Source organism: Emydura macquarii, unplaced genomic scaffold (assembly GCF_026122565.2).
Source record: "Emydura macquarii macquarii isolate MOO-44397 ecotype Brisbane River unplaced genomic scaffold, CSIRO-AGI_Emac_v2 contig_1348, whole genome shotgun sequence".
NCBI lineage: Eukaryota > Metazoa > Chordata > Testudines > Chelidae > Emydura > Emydura macquarii.
The window spans coordinates 4,194,205-4,217,212 of record NW_027131485.1 but is presented as its reverse complement, the minus strand read 5'-3'; the positions used below and the strand labels follow the sequence as shown (position 1 = coordinate 4,217,212).

Sequence of the window (23,008 nt, the reverse complement as noted above, 5' to 3'; positions counted from 1 at the left end):
AGTGAAATTCATCCTCTGTTGTAGAGGGTCTGCACAGGGCATTCTGCACCGTTTAAGGCCCATTTTAAGCTGATGTGGTCTGAAATCCTTGCTGGCTCTCCCTGCAGAGTGAATTTTGTTGTGTGAGTGGAAGTGAATGAGTCTACTCCTGTGACTAAGGTGATCACAATTTGTCCCAGTGCAGGGTTGGGAAACTGGTCTCCAATGGGAAGTCAGAACGCTGGCTTGAGGAAAATATAAAATATTTTAAGAAAATGAAATGTGGGTGGTCTTGCACCCCAGTGGAGTGTCTATAGTTCTCTGTGTCTGGTATCTTAGCTCAGATTTTCTACCCATGCTTTGAAAATTTAAAAAGCTTGTAAACATCACCAGAAATCCAGATAAAATATACATTCTTTGGGCCACAGTGTGGTCGTCTCTTCCATGCATGTTGGTGGGAATGCTTGGTGAGTCAGCTGACCAGGATTTGGCTCTCTGTAATTATGGTATTTCTTTTGCTGCAAGGATGCTCGTGCGTGAAAAGGGTTGTCGGGCATATTGGCCTCAAACTTCCAAGATCGTGACCACTAACCTTGACGTTGCTGAGCAGCCTCAACACTCGCTGGAGTTAGTGGAGAATCAGGATGCTTGGTTTTCTGTGGCCTTAGACTCCAAATCTATGACGGTAATGCCGCAGCAGAATGACTTGCATGACTTCTTAAGTGGGCATACATTCTTCAGTGACATGCTACCCTCCTTAGATGGGGTTTGTCTGGGAAAATAACTCTATGAAATCTAACTTTACTATCATAGTCACTGTGTTGTATTAAGATGAAGCACTCCGGTTCATCCTAAGGAGCCCCAAAATGAAAATCATGATATTTAGGAAAGTCTTCATGGGAGGGATCTTGTTTTTTAGCTTGTCTCCTGAGCTTTTTATTGCATCAAAACATCATCTGAAAAGACAAGAACGCCACAGTTTGCATAATTTTGGAACTATGAATGAGAGAGAGTCTATAAAAATGCAAACCCACACCTGCCACATTTCTGCGAAGTGCTACTTGCCTCCTGTGTTTTCCAGTGACTTTGGGATACTCAGTACAACTCAAATACATGCAATGCAAATATAAATCTTAATCCCCTTCTCACTTCCACTACTCCAAACTTAAACTGGTGGACATGAAAGAAGAAGAAAAGCCCATAAATTATTGATCCTGTGTCGCTTATTTCACTGGCATGGTTTGATATTCCCATAATCTGAATGCAAATATGTGTACTTGCCCCAAATGGCTTATTTATAGTCATCAATGTACTTATTGAAAAGAGAACCTATGAGCAAATTTTAAATGAGCATGCAATGCACTTGATTGACTTTTATGTGTTCAGTTTAATACCTGGAGTGTTCTTTCTCGCAATGAGTATTCACTTCACAAATGAAAGGTTTAAAAAGTTTAAATTAAATGAGGCAGAATTAAAAAAAAAAAAAAATTGATTGGGATTAAAAAGAGAATCTTTCTTACTAGAAGGTTTTGGCTCTTTTATATTAGAGGCTGTTCTATATATTGACATTTACTCTAATGAAGAGCCTGTGATGTTTCCTGAATGCTCCCCTACAATCACCGTCCTAATAGTTTCCAGTTATCCAGCAACAGAAGGAGTCCATAGTCTCTACCTCTCCATGAAATTAACCAAGGACATAGAGGGGAAATTACTGTTCTGAAATCAGCTGCCTTTCACGCCTATAAAACCAAACACATTGCCCAGAGACCTAGAACCTGGGATTGGAGGTCAAGCCTAGACTCAGAAAGGATCTGTGGCCTCTCCAGTTAAGTGAGAGACTTCTGAGTTAATAGGGAAACATCAGATGGATACAATTGTAGGATCCCCCGTTGGCCATATTATAGGGTTTGAAGCAGTACAGTACATGTAGTAATTTGTAATATGAGGCAATGAGCCCTCTTCAATACCTGGACCCAGATACGGTGAGAGAAAAGTCACTTTCACAAAAATTAGCCTTTAGATTTTACCTATCTTGTTTTCTTAATTTATTTTAACTTCTTACTTTGCCATTTTTCTTTAAAGGACATGAAAAGATTGACCACTTCTTTCACAAAACCTCAGTAATTTTGCTCTGCTACGGGCGATCCAGGGTCACAGCCATTGGTGAGGTTGGCAAAAGAAACAGCAGACAAGGGAAAGCCATGCTGATTCTTTCTCTAGAAGAAACACTGGGGGAAAAGATCATTGTTTGCCTACCGAAAAAGGAGAAACTAATAGAAGTTACTTTTATTTAGCCAGCATGGCAAGAACATGAAAAGAAAATAACAAATCTAAATCTCACTTTTAGCTGTTACTCAGGTGAGTAAATTCCATTGGCTCCAAAGTAGTCACGTTTCCAGGCCCTAAAACAATCATCATAATATTCCAGAAAGTACTAGTATTAACAATTCTCTGCACCACTTTATAGAACACCTTTCATCCAATAGCTTTACAAGCATTAGTTAAATCTCGCTAACTCCCTGTGTGGTGGTGGGCATTCTTCAATTTATTCAATCCTCTGGGCACAGAAGTTTGCCACCCCCCCAGCTTGCCACTGATTTTTGCTTTAAAAAAACAAAACAAAACAATCAGGCACACACAACCTGTGACCACTTTTGAAAATTTTCACCTGCATTATTTTAGACAAGTCACTTAATAGATTTAATTCTTGGTCTGGTCACTGATCTATGTATCCAACCTCCCAGCCCTTGCTGTAATGGCCCATCCACTGAAGACTAAATTTTCTCCCTCTGCTTTGAATTTTTTTTCTTTGTCACCTTTAAGATAGAACAATCACTAGCTTAAACAACATTTTCTTAAGCTATATTTTCTTGACCGTCTTGTAATGGTTTCCGTAATCTTTATCAATATATATTTTTAGTGTCTTTTTAAAGTCCCCATGAGATGTAAAATATTTAAAAACCATTAGTAGCCCTCTGTGAGTAAAAATGATCAATTGAATAGAAAATTTAGTTTTCTCTTCATGAGAAGTCATTAAAAAAATCCAACATCAAAATGAAAAAAAAAAAAGCTTAGGCCATATAAACGTTATTTGTATATTTTCATAATTAGTCGTTCTTTTATTGTACTGCAGAAGACATAGTTATAAAGTTTCTTTGAGTAACATTAAAATTTCCATTTAGACTGCTGCTTCATAAATATTTGGATTAGATCATTAAAAATGGAAATATTTAGAGATTTGATTTTACAAGTTTGATTGGATGTCATGTTAACATTTCCCATTCTTAAGCAGGAATGCTAACAGCAGGCACTTTAGCTGTATTTTTTTTCTTCCCTTGATGGCCAAGGGAGATAGATTAAAGCTTTTCATGGATGTCTGTTTCTTTGCCAAGGAGAGGAGACATCTTTTGTATGTTCTTCACACCGGGTCAAAAGATGAAAAAATCTGCCGCAGTTGGAATTCCATATTCATTCCATTCGAACTGAAAGTTGGGCAATATGGAACATGCAACATGCAAACAGTCTTACTGACCAAGACTGCACTGCTGTCCATGAAAAAGGAGCTTCAGTTTGAATTGAACTGAAATAACTGTATAAACATGCACAAAATTCCAACCCCTCCCACATTTTAAAATAAAGAGTGCTTCAAACATGGGATTACATTTTTAGATGGAGGCGCAATCAAACTTTCTGTGCCCTTCAGAAAGTAAACAGTGTTGGTAGAAATAAAAGTAACACTGGTTGCATTCTATTTTAAGAAGGTAACACTACTAATGCTGTGGTGGCATCATCAACATATGTAACTAGGACATTCTGCCAAATGCCAATGTGTCCTACAGCATATCTAATATGGGAAAGAACGTAGAAAATTACTACATCAAATTGGTACAATACAAGAAACAGCAGGAACAGGTTCTGGAAATATTGACAGAAATCCCTGGAGACGAGACAGCTATCTATATACTTGCTTCATGTACCGTCATAAATTGTTGCATTCTAGCTCTCAGTTCGGCAGAGCAATATGCAAAGGCTACCATTCTGCTGTATGTCAAACATAACATGGTTTTCCTGGTGCTAAGACCCTTCACACTTCAAATATACTGTCAGTACTTTAGATTTGTGTAAATTAGTGTAGGCAAACTTCTTAAGCAATCTCTAAAAAGACAACAGTTGGCCATAATCATTCCGACAGATCTTTCCCGGAGATGAAAACCTCCTGCTTGTGGGTCAAAAACTGTCAGGAGGAAGAGGGATAAGTTTGGTTGCCATCATCCTCTCGTCTCCACCTGACTTGGCAGTTCCCCTGGTTGCCAATTTTGCTGGGAAGTGGTTCTTGGATTTTGAAGAAGGCCTGGTATGGTGATGAATAGGCAGAGCTGGATAAAATTGTTAATGCTGAAACCAGGGAGATGATGCAAGAGATTCCCTCGGCACTAGCTGATGTTGTGGGCAGCAGCTCAGGCTAGCTGCCGGACGTACGCAGGGAGTCCAGGCAGTGTGTTGCCCTGGCCGCATGGCTATTATTTAGGCGCTAACTTGAGCAGGGCTAGTGCCAGTACATCTGCGTGAGGTGAGAATCACACCTCCCAGCTCAAATGTAGATGTAGCCTTAGGGCCACAGAAGCAAAGGAATGAATTTGTCTCTTAATGTATAGAGCATTTAGATTTTATTTTACACTTGCTAGGATACTATATCTTGATTGTTATTTACTGTGCATCTTTATACAGAGATTATTACATTGCCCTAAAAAGCTGAGCTTTCAAAGCTCACTTGTGTTTTGTGCCAACACCACAGTCGCACGCAATCTTCTGAGTAGCAAGAGTATTCTTCTGAAGTGTTTTTGAAAGAGGATAATTTGGCAGTACCTGCTGGTGCTTGTTGCAGCCAATGCTTTGTGTTTAAGTACCATACCTACAAGCCTCTACTCTCCATGTTATTACAGTCCTCAGGAAATAGCATATGATGAGTAATTTTCTCTTCCTGCGTATGAATTGTATGGCATTTTGATTATCCCTTGTTCATTTAGCTTGTCCCTAAAGCATTCTTCTGTTTTCAAGCACGAACTGACATTCCAGTTATTTGAGAGACAAGGTGGGTGGGGTAATATCTTTTATTGAACCAACTTCTCTTGGTAAGAGGGACAGTCTTTCACAGCTTGGAAGCTTGTCTCTCCGATATCCTGGGACTGACACAGCTTCAACAACGCTGCATGTTCCAGTTATTTGACTAAATCAAGGCTCCCATTCCCAGATTGCTGCCCTGTCCCCTCTGCCCCAGAAATTTCCATTTGATTGAATGCCTTTCCATAAAATCAAGTGAAAGCAATTGTTGCCTGTTTTACCAATTTAAATCTAAACCAATGCTGCATATCATTACTGAATTAGTACCAATTAGTTCAGATTTTGTTCCTCTCTCAAGGCAAAGTCCTGCTTACCTTATTTATGCGAGCGAATCCCATTAACTTCAGAGAGACTCCTCTTGTTACCATGGTAAGCAGGATCTAGCTCTGTCTGCTTAATTTGTTAGCCACTATAATCTTGTTAAGATCATGAAGCCTATTTTGTTTACTAAACTCTATGACTGGATAAGATTTCATTAGTAATTTCTGCAGTGTAACGTATATATGTTTGGTCAGGCTTTATTAGCAGTTCAGTTAGCTCTTCCATAATTTTATGCTGCTTTTCAGCAAGCCTGAACTCTATAGTAGCTTTGCTGAAAGTGACAGATGATTTTTCTTGCAGCTAGAAACTGTTGAAATTACTTATTAAGTGATATTGATACCATAGCACTTTCTGAAACAACTGACCCAGACTTTCTTTTAGGTTTTTAAATTCTTTATCTCCCAGGAGCCCAATCCGAATAGCTTCATCAATATTTTGGGGTCTCGGATGGGATTTTTGTAATAATTTGTCACATTTTTCTTTATTTACTTGAATGTCTATTGTAATCAAAATAACTATTTCCCCATTTTTAGTCTGCTGGAGAAAATCTATCAAAAAGCTCTAGTGACATTAGCATCTAAGGACACTTGATTAAAAATCTTATGTTTCTTGGATAACTTAATTTTCTCTTCCTTTTGGTTCTTGGGTTGCTATAAAACACAGCTGACATCTGGCAATCAGTGTACAGCAACTATATGGCATCCAGTCCCATATTGTTTGCACATCCAACACCAATATCTTAAGACCGGGCTATGTTGGGGTGCAGAAGGAGTGCAGATTTGGTCTTGAGAATAATTCTAGATGTGGATGCTTACAGAACACAATTTCCTTACTACCAGCACCTATTTCATCTCCTCTAAAAATGAAAGAATAAAAGGAAACCCAAACTGATACATTGTGATTGGTATAGCTCCCACTGAAAAGGAAAAGAAAATCAGGAACTTTTCCATTGATTTAGCAGGAGAAATAAGTGAACAGGCAACTAATACTATACAATCTTTTAGAATTAGAGCAGGTTGTATTGTTCGGTTGTTTAAAAAAACCTGAAAAGATTCATTTCCTTTTGAAGCTTATTGTGAAAATTTGTTTTTATGAAATTTTTCATTTTGAAACTTTTTTTGGAAGGGAAAAAAATGCACTTTCTCTTTAAAAGTCCTGCCCATTAAGTTCTGTCCACTGCAAAAAATGAGAGAGGAGTGAAAAAGGGAAACAAAGTGCATTGAAAACCTCCATTTTTCTCACTTTTCAACCTATTTCCACTTCTGAGTGAGCAGTAACACACTTTGATTGTATGTCTTCCCCCCACTAGAAAAAGTATTTTTAAAAAGTGTTGCTTTGGTGTTTTATCTCACTTAATAATAGAAAGTTTGAAAACTATAAGAGTATTACTTGTGCCCTTTGTGGTTTTTTTTCCCCCTCTACATTTTTTAAACTCCCTCACCGCCCCCCCCCCCCCCTTTGTGGAAAAAGGCAGTAAAAAGAAAAATCTGAGAGGAGATAGGAATTTTCCCAGAACTTCAAAACAAAATATATAAAATATATATAAAAAAACTTCATTTTCCCCCCTCCTGCTGCCCCCCCCATTTTTTTTTTTTTAAAACCAAAACACAACAAAAACCATTCTACAGTCCATCAATTCCCTTTGAGTTTTTTTGTTTTGTTTCAAGGAAACCCATATTTCTGATAAGGAGTTTGAACCAGTAATTTACTTTATGGGTAGACACTTTGTTAGAAGGAATAGTTTGTGAATAAAATAGTGTGCCAGAAATAAGCTCTTATGTTCTGATATATTAATTCTATCTATGACAGCCTGAAGGAGTGATGTGGGTGAGACCCTGGCCCTTTAAATAAAATCTTGTCAATAGCACCTTAAACTATTTCAGGTAGAGACACTTCACTAACTTTACCTTGCTGCCATAGAGCCCCTCACTATCTTTTTCTAGTTATATTCTTTTAATTATGGATATTTATCTGTATAAAGTTAATAGCCCTAAAACTTAACTCCTTAACAAATGCTTAAAAAGCATTTTGGGGATGCATGTGCTCAGTTTATAGTGTGGGAGTCTCTACATTCAAAACAGCTCACCTAGTAAAATTTATTTTGCCCTTTTAAATTTTTGTTGTTCTTGTTGTTACATAAGCCCTGAAACTAGCACACCTCTGGGTAAGTACTGACTGCAGCTTGCAATAGCCTGCTTCAGACAATAGCGCTGCCAGGTTTTGTATGCTCTGAACTAGATCTGACTTAAACAAAATGAGTTCTGGGAATAGGTTAATGAATGAAAGCATCAAGCTGAGGTTTTCTAGTCGTGTGGCCAGCAGCAGGTTCATCATTGAAAGGTCAGGGGTACCCGGGAGGAGAGAGGGTCTGCTCATGTTCTACCTGCACCAGTGGAGTCCTTGACTGCCATATTGTCCCTTTGGGCATGTTGGCGGCCAGGGAATCAGCCTAGCACACAGCCAGCCCATTGTAATGGGGAGACACAAAGGTGGCACAGAGACTCCTTTATATGTCTGAGTAACAGTTGCACTGTGCACTCTTTGATTGCAGTTGAAGAATCAGGACTCTAATTCTATCAGATAACAAGATCCTTTTATTAGTCAGACACAGCTCCTCTGTCACGAGGTCAGAATGGCCAGAGATGAGCAATTCATTCAGCCTTACTAGGGTTTTGAATGCTCATTACCATCTAATATTTGAAAAAGAGAAAAACCTGTGATTTTTTTAATGCAATGAAATATTAAAATGCTCTGTAACATAATCAATGAAATATTAAAACAGTTCTCTACACCCCGATGAATACTGTTTCCCATTGCTATTTTCCTTTATTATACATTGTCCTTGTTTTATTTTCCCCTTGGAATAAAATGGTAATGGATTATTTTCCTACTAAAGAAAAATTGCTTGAATGAAATTACGGTCCATTATTGACAAGAAGTGGGGGTGGGGTGGGGAGAGGCTTTTTTTTTTATATAGTCTTTTTGGCATTCAACCTTTATAACTGAATACCTGTGACTTTTAATACACTATGCTTGTTCAAGGCATAGACCACCACCTGCTTTATATCTTGTTTGTAAAGATCTTTGCAAATCTCAGATGTAAGGTGCTATAGACAAGCAAAGCATGATATTCAATCTGTTTACCCTCTTCCCAGGGTTTGGCTTTACTGGTAACGTAAGGACCCTAAGAGATCTAGGCCTCCATCTCCCATTTAATTTCAGTAGCATGTTGGCACCCAACTTCCTCAGACTCCTTTGAAAATCCCAGCTTTAAATAATGACAATGCAAGACATTTCTAGCCAAGTTGGGTGATACCTAATGTTTTCCTTGGAGAACCCATCTGTCCCTGACATCTGTGAGACCTGTATGTGCCCAACCCCTCTGAAGATCAGCTTGCTTAGGTGCTTAAATGTGAATGTATGTGCCACAGTTTAGGCACCCATGTTTGAAATTTTAGTTTCTGACTTGCTGTGTGACAATAGGTAAGTCTATTGCAGAGCCCAGAGTAGAACACACATCTTCTGCTTCTCAGCCTGTGTTTTAACTACTTGCTATAATTTCCTTTCTGCAAAGTTGTTATAAAAGGGTTTGGGTATTTTTTTTCCCCAAGGGGTGTCAAAACAGTGCTTAGTAGGTTTATCCAACAGACTGTGAACTGGGAGTATATTCACTGAGCTGAACTTATTTCAATCACTGACATTAAGTGGAAAGAAGAGAGAGATCAAGCAAACATTTTTTTCCCCTGATCTCTGAAAAGCTGCCAAAACTGAAGAGAGTCAAGTCATTTGGGATGAAGGAGATGTTTTTGTTTTTCTACCTCTTGCAGCTTACGAGGGTTTTGGATAGCATTCACTTATTGCAATAGGAATACAAAATGATTCTGCATCAAATCCCTGTGAACCTGTCTGTCTTGGCATATTGTACCAATCCATAAAGTATGCATATCTCTCTTTTTACATGTACGTTTACCTTTTATTCTTCCTTGTAAATATCTCAAATACATTCTTTTGGGAAAACCAGCTGTCTGCAACTTAATTCTCTGTGATAACTAAAGATGGACCTAACCCAAAGCCCTGATCCGAACATCTTTAAACTTCGGGAAGTAAAAGGTGCATTTTAAAATATGAACCTAAATTTTGGCCTGAGCCCATCTTTGGTGGTAACCTGGTTGTTGAAATTTAGAAATATAGGTGGAAATCTTAGGGTATGCCTATACTGCAGTGTGAGCCCAGAGTTACTAGAACTCGAGTTAGCAGATCCTGGGTTTGTTAACCCAGGGCTTGAGCGTCTACACTCATTTGTAACCCCAGGTTAGGAATTGTTGAACCCTAGGTCCCAACATGGGGCTCCAGCATCTACACTGCATTATGCAGGCCCAAGTCCAACCACACATATCCTGATCTTCCTAGCGCCCTCCCAAAATGTGGCCACTCTAGCCCTTTGTGTGTGGTGCGGTAAGAAAACCTGACTCTCCGCCGAACTTGACTGTCCAGAAGACAAAGAAGTTATCCTGTGGACTTGTGTGATACTCTTGGTGGAATCCCAGAGCACAAGTCCAGTAGGGCTGTGTTTACACTTCAAACAATAGGGCTTGAACCCTGGGTCCAGCTTTATTTAGGCTTGGACCCTGTCCTGTGACCCTGGGTCTGAGCCCAGGGTTAGCACAATTTACGTATAGATGGACGGGGGGATCAGGCTTGAACTGGAGTTAAAATCCTGGGCTTACATCGCAGTATAGATGTGCTCACTCTTATTTGCATCCTTGCTCCTGGTGGTCTGGGGTAGAGGCCCATGCTCACTGATGAACCGCTCTGCGCAATCCATGTGGCGCCGTTTGCAGAATGTTCGCTCGTTCTTCCAGTGAATCTGAGACTAAACCTTAAAGCAAAACCATCCTTCTGAAAGGGTCACTAAAGAACCCCAGCACTGTGTAATAGTGTTCATGTAGTGAAAGCAGGTAGTCGCTGCTATTTAATTGACACTAATTACAAGTGCAAGAGCAAATGTACTTGCCCAATCCTGTAAGTAGCTGAACATCTTCAGCATGTGTTGTCTTTGGTGGGACTTCCGCACAGTGATTTTATTAGTGCCTGTGGTCCCCCCAGCACTTATCAGGTTAAGATGGTAAATTACAAGAGGCCATCTGCTAGGACTGGAAGGAGATTCAGTTAAATATCTTAACTGGTACCTATTATTGGTGCAGTAGTGAATGTGGCCCAGAAAATTTTCTTAACTGCATTACAACTAAAAATATAAAACATAATAATGGAGTGAGACTGCTCTTGCAAACCGTACTCCGTTTTGGGTCTGGTTCAGAAAACCTTATTTAAATGAGCAACCCCATTGATATATCAATGTAATTTTATCACGTAAGATCTTCAGCTAATGAGAAATGAAATGATTAAATATTGCATTTTGGGAACAACTGCATATAGCACAAAATGTATAAATCCCTGTGTTTCAGAATGACAGATTCAGGTAATAGGAGGCTTGTGCTGTACATGAAGTAGAAAAGTTTTTTTTCTATGATTTTTATATTTTAAAAAAATCAGAAACTTTCACAGAGGCCTCCAGGCATGCACTTTGACAAGTTATTTATATTAAAGAAGGTGACTCTGTGTGAATACTAATAGAGCAAAATGTTACACTAACAAATACTCAGATACAGTATGAAATTGTGTCCTTTATAAAAGGATCTTAAAGGGGTTTATACCCTGGGTCCCCCCCCAAAAAAGTGACCATAAGTAATTTTGCTAATTATGCAACTGAATCCGGCTTCAGTGTTTTTCTCTGGGATCCTCCGCTCCCATCAGAAACCCTCTGAATTTCAGGAGAAGGGCCTTTCGAATTTGAGTCTGCGAACTGGAACCCACCCCTGTGGGTTTGGTACATGGTGAGATTCCAAACTGGAATGGACCCACATGAGAAGTTAGAAAAGGCTGGAGGAGACATAACTTTTGATTTGATTTCATGGTGGCCTGACAGACACATGGCAGAAAGCTTACAAATGAAAATCCTATTTTCCTCAGATCACCAGGGAGGTGAGCACCGGGCTGCGACTCTAAAATTAACATGCAGAAAGCTATGCTGGAAATAATGCTAATGGACTGATTTAAACCAATGATCTCCAAAGGATTTAGAGTTCAGTCGAAGATTCCATCCTTAAGTTGCCCTATTGGGCTTGCGTGTTGCTGCAGCACATTCTGTACCTAACATGATGTACACTTCTCAGAAGCTACTTAGGCACTGTAAGGATTCTTGTAGTCGATCATAAAGCCACTATATAAATCCATGGTGTGACCACACCTTGGATACTGCATCCTGTTCTGGTCACCTCCTCTCAAAAAGGATATAGCGGAGCTAAAAAGGTTCAGAGAATGGCAACAGAGGATGGCTTCCGTATGAGATGAGACTAAAAAGATGAAGGCTGCTCATCTTAAAAAAAAGAGATGACTCAGGAGGGATATGACCAAGGTCTATAAAATCAGGAATGGTGTGTGTTCTTAATTTTTTTTTTTTTTTTTTTTTTTTTTGGACTAGCATTAGTGAAGTCCCTAGGAAAAGAAAAGCTTTTTGTCTTGAGATTGCTAGTCCAATTTTGCACACTTGAGATTCAGATAGTTTTAACACAAGAAAAAAACAGAGCTAACATTTCAAACAACTTGGGTCAGACGCTGTTGTTACTGTTTCTTCTTGTTTGTATTTTGGTAGTGTCTAAAAGACCTGAGCCAGGGCTGTGTTAGGCTCTGTACAGAAACAGAATAAAAGACAGTCCTGTTGTGGAGAGCTCAGAATCGTGAAGACAAGACAGACACGCTGTCTTTGACTTGTATTCTCTCGGTGTGGCAGAGATGACTCGTACCTGCTGATAATCGGGGTGGAGCGGGTGGGAGCAGTGACCAGATATCCTGATTTTATAGGGATGGTCCTGATATTCGGGGCTTTCTTTTATAGGTGCCTATTACTCCCCCCGGTCCCCTCCCCCCCACCTGTCCTGATTTTTGACACTTGCTATCTAGTCACTTGGGGGGTCAGGGAGGGGGCACAATTTAAAGGCTTGGCCACCCCTGGAACTGCTTAAGGCAGGCTCCTCCCAGGCAATCACCCCTTACCCTCAGTCTCCCATCCTGGGAAATTGGTGACCCCCCTCCCTGCAGCTCCCAGTTGTTGCTCCTGCCTCTCCTCATGGGATGCAGCTCGCTGTACGGTGAGGGGGCTTGGTCACACCATCTGACCAAGCGGGGCTGTCAAATCCTGGCAGAAATGGGTGGGGGGCACATGACTCCATGTGCCTCCCCCCACCATGCATCACCTCTGCTATGCACTACAATAAAACCTTAACAAACTTGGTTTTTTTTGGTGCTACTGTAACACAAATAAATAATAGGTCAAAAGCTCCAAATGCTGCTATGACTCATAAATCTGGCCTGCATAATAAACTGTCCTTGGTGCAAAGCAGGTAAGGGTGAACAAGCTGGTGAAGCAGGAGGCAATAAAGTGCTATCTTGCTTCTGGAGTACCAGAAGGCAGTTTAAAAAGGGACTCTGGGGATGTTTATGCATTTAAGAGACAAGACACCATCATTAGCTAAAAGTGCAGCTAACATTCATACTTCTCTTCATGGCACCACTATCCATGATCACTTGCTGTTTTTCCAGTGTTCTCCTCCCAGTATTCATTGCCAACATCACTTTTCATTTTCTAGCTATGATCTTACTTCATCGGACAAAGTAAATATAGATACGTTTGCTAATACAATTATTTTTCCACTGTTTATTGCTCAGTTTGGGAGCCACATCAAAGCCCTGACCCATCAATATAGTTGTTCTTTGCAGGATATTGATGTTAATCATTGTGCCAGTGGGTCCCAAATATAGTTGACTGAATACCCCTGTAATGCTTCAATACTCCCATCTGTCCAGTGATCTTTTTACAGCGGACTTTACTTTCTAATATGGAGAATGGTTGCTCTTTTGACAGCCTAATTGCTGCGCAAGTGACTTCTTGACTTGCAAGCTAGAGATCCTTCAGGGAAATGCCTCCCAACAATGCCAGAAAACAGCCAGTGTGATTCTCCATCTCCTCTCATTTGCCCTAGGCTGCTTTTTCCCATGCCCTGACAAACTGGTGAGGTAAGAAAACCCACACAGCAGGTAGCTTCTTTCCTGCTAAGTAAATTCTAAGGTTGATGTGCAGTGAAATGAAGGCCTCTTTTATGTTGCTAAATGTATTTATTTCCTCTAGTATATTTTTACAGACCTTCTAGAAACACTGTGTTCAACTGGTAACCAAAGGTTAATTCACTTGTAGTAACAGGTCATTTTTCTTTCTTTCTTTCTTTTTTTTTTTTTATTGTTGACACTTGTGCATTGTTGAATTATTTTCTACCAGTTAAATGTCAGGTTATCCTCCAGTGGCTTCTTAGATAAGGAAATATTCAGCATGAGTAGTAATCAGTAGTGGAGGGGGCTGCAGAGCAATGCACATCGTTTGGAGTGTGATGATTGTTAATGTTTCACTGTCCTACTGAGTTGGCTCTTCTTTGGCTTTCTAAGAACTGGTATTCTATGTCGTTAGACCTTGTGGTATTAAACTAACACCACTTTCTGTAGCATGTAGACTGAAAAACACGGTATAGTTTATCTTAATGTTTCATGACTCAGTTCTGGTTCATCTCACAAAAAAACTGGTAGAACTGGGTGGACTTAAAGCTTGATAGGCTTTCCTTATGACAGTAAGGAATGAATGGCATGGGTGTATCTGACAGTAGAATGTGGTGGTGTTAGTTGATAACTGAACACCAACAATGTCACCAAAAAAAAAAAAAAGCTCCATCTGTCCAAGATTTTTCAATGACTATTAGCTTTGGGTTCTCAGTATTTGGGGTGACCAACTTGAGACCCCTTGAAGGGGTCTAATATTCAGGGGGTTGAATGCCCAGTATTTTCTAAAAATCAGGCTCTTTTGAGGTGTCCCAAGTTGAGCATCTCAAAAACTGAAGACAGCCAAAATAACTAGTTGCTTCTGAAAGGTCACTGCCCCAAAGAGCTTAAAGTTGAAGGCCCAGATATAGACACAATATGGGACAAAAAGAGCTGCAATATACCATAGGGATGGATGTTTAAATAAACACTATATTTGGTGGCTGTGTTGAAAGGCCACGTAGATGAAAGGAGCTTGAAATAAGAATAGGTGGTCAGTTGTCCCACAAAGGCAGAAAAGTTGTTCTAAGTTTAAGAGCAGAATGGAAGAAGGTGAGAGCCCAGCTTCCCCATCCTGCAGCCTTTTCCACCCAGCCCCCTGTGACACTAGGCTTAATTCTCTTCTCACTCACACTAGTGGAATGTCATTGACATCAGTGGCATTACACCAACTTTATGCTGTGTAAGTGAGAGCAGAGTCAGAAGTGTGGTGTCGTCCGTCTTTCTGCTCCTGAATCTCTTGATCTTCCTTTCAAGCAGATGAAGTATTTCAGTCACTTGTCATTAAGTGGGCTACCTGACCTGCTGCAACAGATGGAGTTGAACAGATGGTCTCACTGGACACCCGAGATCCACTGTCTCTAGGTACTGTCAGTGGGGGCAAAAATCCTAGCTGGCTTCAAGACTGAGCTTGTTAAGTTTTTATGGAGGGGATAGTAATGATGGAACAGCCTAATTTGGCAACTAAATGATCTTTGACTACCAGTGATAAATAAGCCCAATGGTCTGTGATGGGATGTTAAATGGGGTGAGTTCTGAGTTACTACAGAACGTTCTTTCTGGGTATCTGGCTGGAGATTCTTGCCCACATGCTCAGGGTTTAGCTGATCACCATATTTGGGGTCAGGAAGGAATTTTCCCTCAGGGCAGATTAGCAGAGGCCCTGGGGTATTTTTGCTTTCCTCTTCAGCGTGGGGCATAGGTCGCTTGCTGGTGCGTTATCTGTACTTAAAATCTTTAAACTATTATTTGAGGATTTCAGGAACTCAGTTATATGTTATGGGTCTATTACAGGAGTGGGTTGGTGCGGTTCTGTAGCCTACATTGTGCAGGAGGTCAGACAAGATGATCATAATGGTCCCTTCTGACCTTTTAGTCCGAGTCTATATTTTTGTTTAGGAAGAGAATTGTCAGCTGATGTAGTTACTTTTTACTGCACATACAGATATTGAGGTCGGTGTTCTGTATCTGTGATAACCGAAGTCCCTACCTTGAAGAGTTTTTTTTCTTCTGTGGGGCCCTGTTCCATGACTGGGGCTCCTAGGTTCGACTAAAATACAAATTAATTATAATAATAAAAAAGATGATGCAAGCGTGAGAAAACAGTCTAGCTCATCTCAAAACATTAAGCAAAATTGTACTTATTCATGAAATCCCTTTATAAATAGTTTTCCCTCTCCCCGCCGTTCTCCTTCAACATCTAAATATACAGATTTTCTGTGGGACTAAAAACTTATTTTATTGGCTGTCATGTGCAATTGCACAACAGATCCCTTAGTTCGGTTCCAAGCAGTGTTGGTTATACATGGTGACTTGTGATGTCATTCTATCTTCTGGAAAAACAAATCAATGAAAACATCAGGCAGCGCTTCATAAACATTATTCAAACCTCAAATGTTGACACAGAACATACATTTGCTTTAATCAAATGCTGTTACTGCTGAAGCGGTTTACTAGAGGGCTCAATTCAAGCTGAGTGTCACCTGTGATGAGGATGCAGATGGGCAAAGGCTGTATTCTGCACAGAATAAGGCAAAAGGTAGCAGGGAAAGTGATCAGGACAAGGGCCTCATCGTATTTGGAGTGGGTGGGTGGGATGTGATCTATCAGTAGTCTTTCTCTGGATATACCCGCTTTTACTAGAAGAAGGGCTGAGCTAGGATGTTTTCCCCAGACCTGGGTGCAAGATGCTGTCTCTGGAAAAGGGTTGAGGGTCTAGGCTACCAGAGGGCTCTCTTTGTTGTGTCTAGAAGTGAGTGGTTGGGCTAGGGGCTTTCCTCTAAATGTCTTTGCCTCAGTGGGCTACTCTCCTCTATACTAGGGCATGTCTACACTGCAGAGTGAAGTTGACTTTCACCTGCCAATTTTTAGAACTCACTGGATCATATCTACACCATGCTCCTTGAGGTGGGCTTATGTGTCCCCACTCGCCATGATTGTGTTGGCAGTCAAAGCAGTGCACTGTGGGTAGCTATCCCACAGTGCAACTAGCCGCGGTGGCTGTTGGGATGAGATTCATCATCCCATGATGCAATAGATTTTCATGCTATTTGTTTATGCCATGCACTCGCCATTGCTGCGGAGACATGGAGCCAGCTCAACTCTGCACTATTATTGTGAGCATCACAAATACATCTTGGCTTACCATGGAGTATTTTCCTGAGACATGGGCAACCTCTATGCCACCAAGGCTCCCCTGCTACAAGCCATCGAGCGGAACAATTCCCAATTGCTGCAGGCCGTAACGCATCATCTGCAGTCAGTGGAGCGCTGGCTCTGGTCCTGAGAAACAAGCACAGACTGGTGGGACTGCATCGTTATGCAGCTGTGGGATGATGACCAGGGGCTGCAAAACTTTCGTATGCGAAAGGCCACTTTCCTTGAACTTTGCTCAGAGTTGGCCCCATCCCTGATGCGCGTGAATACTCACTTGAGATAAGCTATGATGGTGGAGAAGTGAGTGGCCATCACTCTGTGGAAGCTGGCAAACCCCGACTGTTACCGCTTGGTTGGGACTCACTTCGGAGTCGGTAAATCTACAGTTGGAGCTACCGTGATTCAAGTGTGCAAGGCCATTAATAGACTTCTGCTACGAAGACTAGTGACTTTGGGAAACATGCAGGACATAGTGGACGGGTTTTCCGCAATGGGGTTCCCAAACTGGGGGGGGGGGGGCATTGATGGCATGCACATCCCTATCTTAGCTCCTGCCCACCTCTCTACTGAGTACATAAACCGTAAGGGGTACTTTTCAATGGTCCTGCAGGCCCTTGTAGATCACAGGTTGTTTAACAGATACCTATGCGGGGTGGTCTGGAAAGGTGCTTGACGCGCGCGTATTTCAGAACTCAGGGCTGTTCTCTAACATGCAGGCGGGCACTTTCTTCCCAGACCAAAAAAATTAACATCGGGGGTGTTGAAATGCCAATAGTGATCCTGGGGGATCTTGCTTACCCCTTGCTCCCTTGGCTAATGAAGCTGTACACCGGGCACCTTGACAGTGACAAGGAGCGTTTTAATAACAGGCTAAGCAGTTGCAGAATGGTGGTTGAATGTGCGTTTGGGCGTTTAAAGGCCAGATGGAGAAGTCTCCTCACTAGGCTGGATGTGATTGAAAAGAACATCCCCTCAGTGATATCTGCGTGCTGTGTTCTTCATAATGTGTGTGTGAAGTGAAAGGGGAAAGGTTCCCCCAGGGTTGGGCTGTGGAGGCAGAAAGACTGGCCGCCAATTATGAGCAGCCAGATGCCAGCAATACGCTGAGAGCTAACCGCATAGAGCTTTGCATTAGGGAGGCTTTGAAAACCAGGTTCTGCAATGAGATGCAATAATGATTTCTGTTCCTATATGTTATGTGCCTTTGCTTTAAATCCCCCCTACCATGTACGTCGGTACCCTCCAAATCCCTCCCAAGCAAGATATGATGTAATAAAGAAACGTGTTGAAACGATGCAAACTTTTATTTATGAACATTCAAGTCGGTGAGGGCGGGGGGCTGGTGTTCATTCACAGTCTCAAATGGTAGTGTGGCTGCTTGCAGGCCAGCTGTTAGCGGGGCCGCTGCTGCTTTCTGCTCCCCTCCACCACCGGGGTGGAGTGCACCACATACTGCAGCCTGGCCATTCTCCTTCGAGACCGCTTGGGGATGGGGGAAGGGTGAGGGCAGCAAAGCCATAGGCTGAGGAGTGTTATGGAGGGGATGCAGCAGGACTCTGTCCGGCCGCCGCTCCTCCTGAAGTTCCACAAGCTGCCAGAGCATGTCTGCTTGGTCACTCATGATTCGCAGCATCTCCTGTGTGGTACTGCGATCATGCTCCTGCATCACTCTTTGACTCTCCCTGTCCATGTCCATGTTCTGGGACAAGGTCATCCGCCATGCTCGGAGCTCTGTCTCTGGCGAGCTCATGAACGCCTCCCAGCCACAAACATGTCGTCTCTGTTTTTTGGGGTTTTTTTTCCTCTCCCTAATCTACGATTAGCAGAAAAGAAATGCACAATGGTGCCATTGTTAGGATACCCAGGGAAATGAAAGAAATGCAACAATGTATAAAAAACTCCCCTTGCTGTGCACAAGGGTAAGACAGACCCTCATTCCATTCCGTACATCCCAGAAGGGTCGGCTCACTGTGCCACTGCAGAGATGGTAGCCTAGGGGCATTTCTCTCTGCTTTAGAGAGGATTAAAAAAACTAATTTCAAATGCCCTGTATGACAGGGGTGCCTGGGTGCCACGGTTTAATTAAGATGACCATTTTGTCACGAGGTGGCCACCGGGGATCTGGGGACAGCACGGAGGGTTAATAGTGTTGTCTGAAACCATAGCCAGGTAATTACAGTGACTTAACTGGGGCAATACAATGGGGAATAACATGCACCATCTTCCCTCGGTGACCATGAGCGATATCAGTCTCCTGAGGGTACGCAGAGGGGTACCGGCCTGGCCCTTATGCTGCTATGCTGTGTTCCACCATGATTGCAGTGTGGTGCAGCAAAGTATCCTGCCAGGGAGGAAGGAACAAGGCTGCCCTGCCTCGAAACCTTTTCCAAAGGATAACAACAGATTAAATACGTAAGTTTCCTTTAGATATCAACTGATGATTCTCGGAGCATATGTCTGCATAAAAATAATCTGTTCCGGGAGTAGCCGCCCAAGACAATATGCTAAACCACCTGAAATCCCCTTTCCTTTCCTTCCCCCCCACCCACCCTTAAAGAAGAACTTAACTACTAAGAAGAAAAAAAAAACTCACCAAATGTGCCTTCCCCGGGATCATTAGTGCTGTCCTGTGTGTTGCTGGCCAGGAATAGGTCCTGACTGTCTGGGAGAAAGGACACCCTGCTCTCCTCATCCTCCTTCTTCTTCTCTTCCATGGAGTCCTCATCATTGTCCCTGGAGTGGAATGGAGAAGAGGTATTGATGCTGCGGGGTGGCACCGTGGTGGGGTCCCCGCCGAGAATGGCTTGCAGCACCTCGTAGAAGTGGCATTTTTGGGGCGAGGAGCCGGAATGGCTGTTAGCTTCCCTTGCCTTTTGGTATGCCTGCCGTAGCACCTTGATCTTCACGCGGCACTGCTGTGCGACCCTGTTGTGCCCCTTCTCCAACATGCCCTGGGATAGCTTCCCATAAATGTCCAAATTTCTTCTGCTGGCTCTAAGCTGAGCCGTAAGACTCCTCACCCCAAAGACCGATGAGATCTAAGACCTCTGGCCGACTCCATGCTGGAGCACATTTAGGCCTTGCAGTAGCCATGAGGAGTTCAGCTACAAGCTCCCTCCACGCTGGCCAGACAGGAAATAAAAATTGAAATTTTCCTGGGGCATGAGGGCAGGGGCCATTTCTGGTGAGTGTGACCACGTAACAGCAGAGCGTGAATGTCCAGAATGGTCACCACAGGGCATTGTGGGTTACCTCCCAGAGGCCATGAATGTCAAATTGTTACTCTGTCTACACTGATGCAAAATCAAACCAATAAAATCGAATTAGGTGCTACGCCACTTGCGGAGGTGGTTTTATTACGTCGACTTTTGCCGTGTGGTAAGTCGATGGGACTGCTGTGCCAGTGTAGACGCAGGCTTTCAGAGACCGATGTAAGTGACGTTACGTCAACCTCTGTCGCCAGTGTAGACCAGACCCTCATGTTTGTTCCTGCAGTATAAATCACTTCATTTACTCAAGGCTTTAGTAAAATTATTAAAATCCAGAAAACATGGCATATGAGAAAAATTGAAAAAACTGGGTGTGTTCAGTCTAGAGAAGAGATGATTGAGGGGGGACATAAGTCTTCAGGTACATAAAAGGTTGCTATAAAGAGGAGAGTGATCTATTGTTCTCCTTATCCACTGAGGACAGGATAAGAAGTAATGGGCTTAAATTGCAGCTAGGGAGATTTAGGCTAAACATTGGGGAAAATTCCTAACTATCAGGATAGTTAAGCACTGGAACAAATTACCTAGGGAGGTTGTAGAATCTTTGTCTAACCTGCTCTTCAAAATCTCCAGTGACCAACACCTATCTGGCATGGTCTAAGTAATACATAGTCCTGCCTCAGTGCAGGCGACCAGACCTATTGAGGTCCCTTACAGTCCTACATTTCTGTCATTCTATACGGAATAGCTTTCATTTATTGCCAAGTAATTATCTCACCATAGAGTTGTGGTGATGGAAAAAGGCAATACACAGCTCACAAAATATCCCCAGTGTACTATGTGTAATGCCCAGCCCTTTCAATGAGAGCCATCTGTGGAAAATGAAGAGAAAACAAGCCCGAACACCAAATCTGATGCAGTCCATTCTTTGTTCCCCTCCCCATGCATTGGTGTTGAATGGTCTACTAACAACACTAACGCAGTTCCTTATGTCTTCAAAGCTCCTATTAAACATAAATTAATTTGACTAAGCTTCACAAAATCAATGTTAGGCAAGTAAATATTATTGTCAAGAAGAAGAATGGTATTACAATTCAGGTTGAGCGTATACCTTTGACCTCTCCCTCTGTCTCTTCACGGGCACCTCTTTCTAGGCAAGTACTTCTCTCAGTGGAGAAGTGAGTCACTCCACTTTTAGACTGGATCACCAGGCTATAGCACCCCCTGTTTACCAACTGTTTTACCTCAGGAGGTCCTAGTGGTTTTGGACCGTGCTGTGGACTTCTCCTCAGGAGCTGTGACTAACTTGAAAATGTAGTCACAGAGAATAGCTTGTTCAGAACAAAATATTATTTGTTTTTCTATAGGTACACAACAAGCAAAGACAAAAGGGTTTAAAACAACAAAAGGCTAAATGCATACTGTCCTACTTAAACTTAGCATTTACCTCATGGAAGTGTGTAGGTCTTGGTTACCCCTGCCCCGCCAGTCCCCCGTTCTTCTGAGACCAAGATACAGACTCCTTTTGTGTAGCTCCTGTCTCCCCTGTCTTATTAGAAACTAATTTTTATCTGCTTTATAAGCTCCTTTTGTTTTGGATTTTCTGCCTGAATTTCCCCTGGGGTTTCAAGCTGGGACCTTGCTCCCCCACCCTTGGGTTCAGGTAGACCCCTGATTCCACATGGGTGGAGTTTCACTTCAAAGGAATTAATACTTCTATTGTCCATTTTGAGTATCAGTAATTGGGCTCTGTCTACCATTGTTCTTGGGTTCCTGCAGACCAAGTTAACTAAGACTGATCTCTAAGCCTTAGCTATCTTTTAATAACCACAAAATGATTCAGGAGATTTGAGTATAATTCCCAGCTCTGCCTCAGACATCCTGTGTGACTTTAGCAAGTCATTTAATTTCTCTTAAATTAAGTTCTCCAACTATAAAATTGGAATAAAAGATACTCCCTTTGTCTTGTCTTTTCTATTTGGAGTGTAAACTCCTCATGGGAGGGATTGTTTCTCACTATGTTTGTACAGCACCTAACACAATGGGGCAACTGAATCTTGTTTGGGGCTTTTAGTTACTGCCATGGTACAAATAGGCTAGGATATTCAAATGAGTTTAGGGGATTTAGGTTTCTAAATCTGTTTGAGATTCAATGGAATTTGGACAGCTAGCTCCCAGAGGTGCTTTTGAAAATTCTAGCCATAATTGATAGGTTTTGCCATTATTAAAAAGGGGGATGATGAAGCTAACACAGAAAAGCTGTGATTTGACCAGAGCCACCCAGCGATTCAGACAAAATCCAGGAATTTATACCTTCCAGTTCAGTCCACTAGACAACGCTGCATCCCTTCCTATGTGCTGCAATACCAAGGCACAGCAGGGTGAGTTGAGGACAGAATGTCAACCTGGATTTTTTTCAACTTCAACTCTCTCTCTCTGGTTTTGCTTCTGTGAGTTTAAGTTGTACTCACAACTCTAACATAGCTCTTATGATTTAATTTGAACTTCATCTGACTTAATTGCAAATGTTACTAACTGGATGTAGCAGGTGACCACATGTGCTCTCTGACCCAGTCTCTCAGATTGGAAATTATATTTCTACTCTGTTGCAGACTAATAACATTTATTTGCTTGCCAGAAATGCAATACTTCAATGTACGTTATAACAGAGACAGACAAAAACATTAAGGTCTTTTGATTTATGAAGCCAGCACGTTGTGAAATATTTTTCAGTACAGCCATCCTTTTGCCATGCATAACCTCACCCTTGCTCATCTCTATCAATAGAAACATTTGTGTGTAAGAGAGAGGTCGTGCTAGGTTAATAAATGACGCTGCAGTATTTCTAATTGACAGATATGGGACATTTATTTCAATTCAAGAAGGAAGAGGGAAAAGAAAATAAAGATCATAAAATGAATTGAAAACTCTGCTTTGCTGCCCTTAATAAAAGATGTGAAATAGTTGATATTGCCCTACCACTTTTGTAGGTTCACTGAATACTAAAGCAAAATACAGCA

The 23,008-nt window shown here is 41.8% G+C and overlaps 1 long non-coding RNA gene across 3 annotated transcripts in view; it reads left to right on the top strand.

Moving 5' to 3' along the window:
• Positions 1-23,008, top strand: part of LOC137155012 (uncharacterized) — a 234,411-nt gene that overhangs the window by 11,324 nt on the left and 200,079 nt on the right. Inside the window, exons 2-4 of one of the 3 annotated variants that reach the window (XR_010920320.1) lie at positions 505-664; positions 2,062-2,337; positions 3,372-3,628. The exons of the other annotated variants lie outside the window; for them this stretch is intronic. This is a non-coding gene — a long non-coding RNA (uncharacterized lncRNA). Of the gene's footprint in view, positions 1-504; positions 665-2,061; positions 2,338-3,371; positions 3,629-23,008 lie in introns of those variants that run through there. 3 annotated transcript variants of the gene reach the window in all.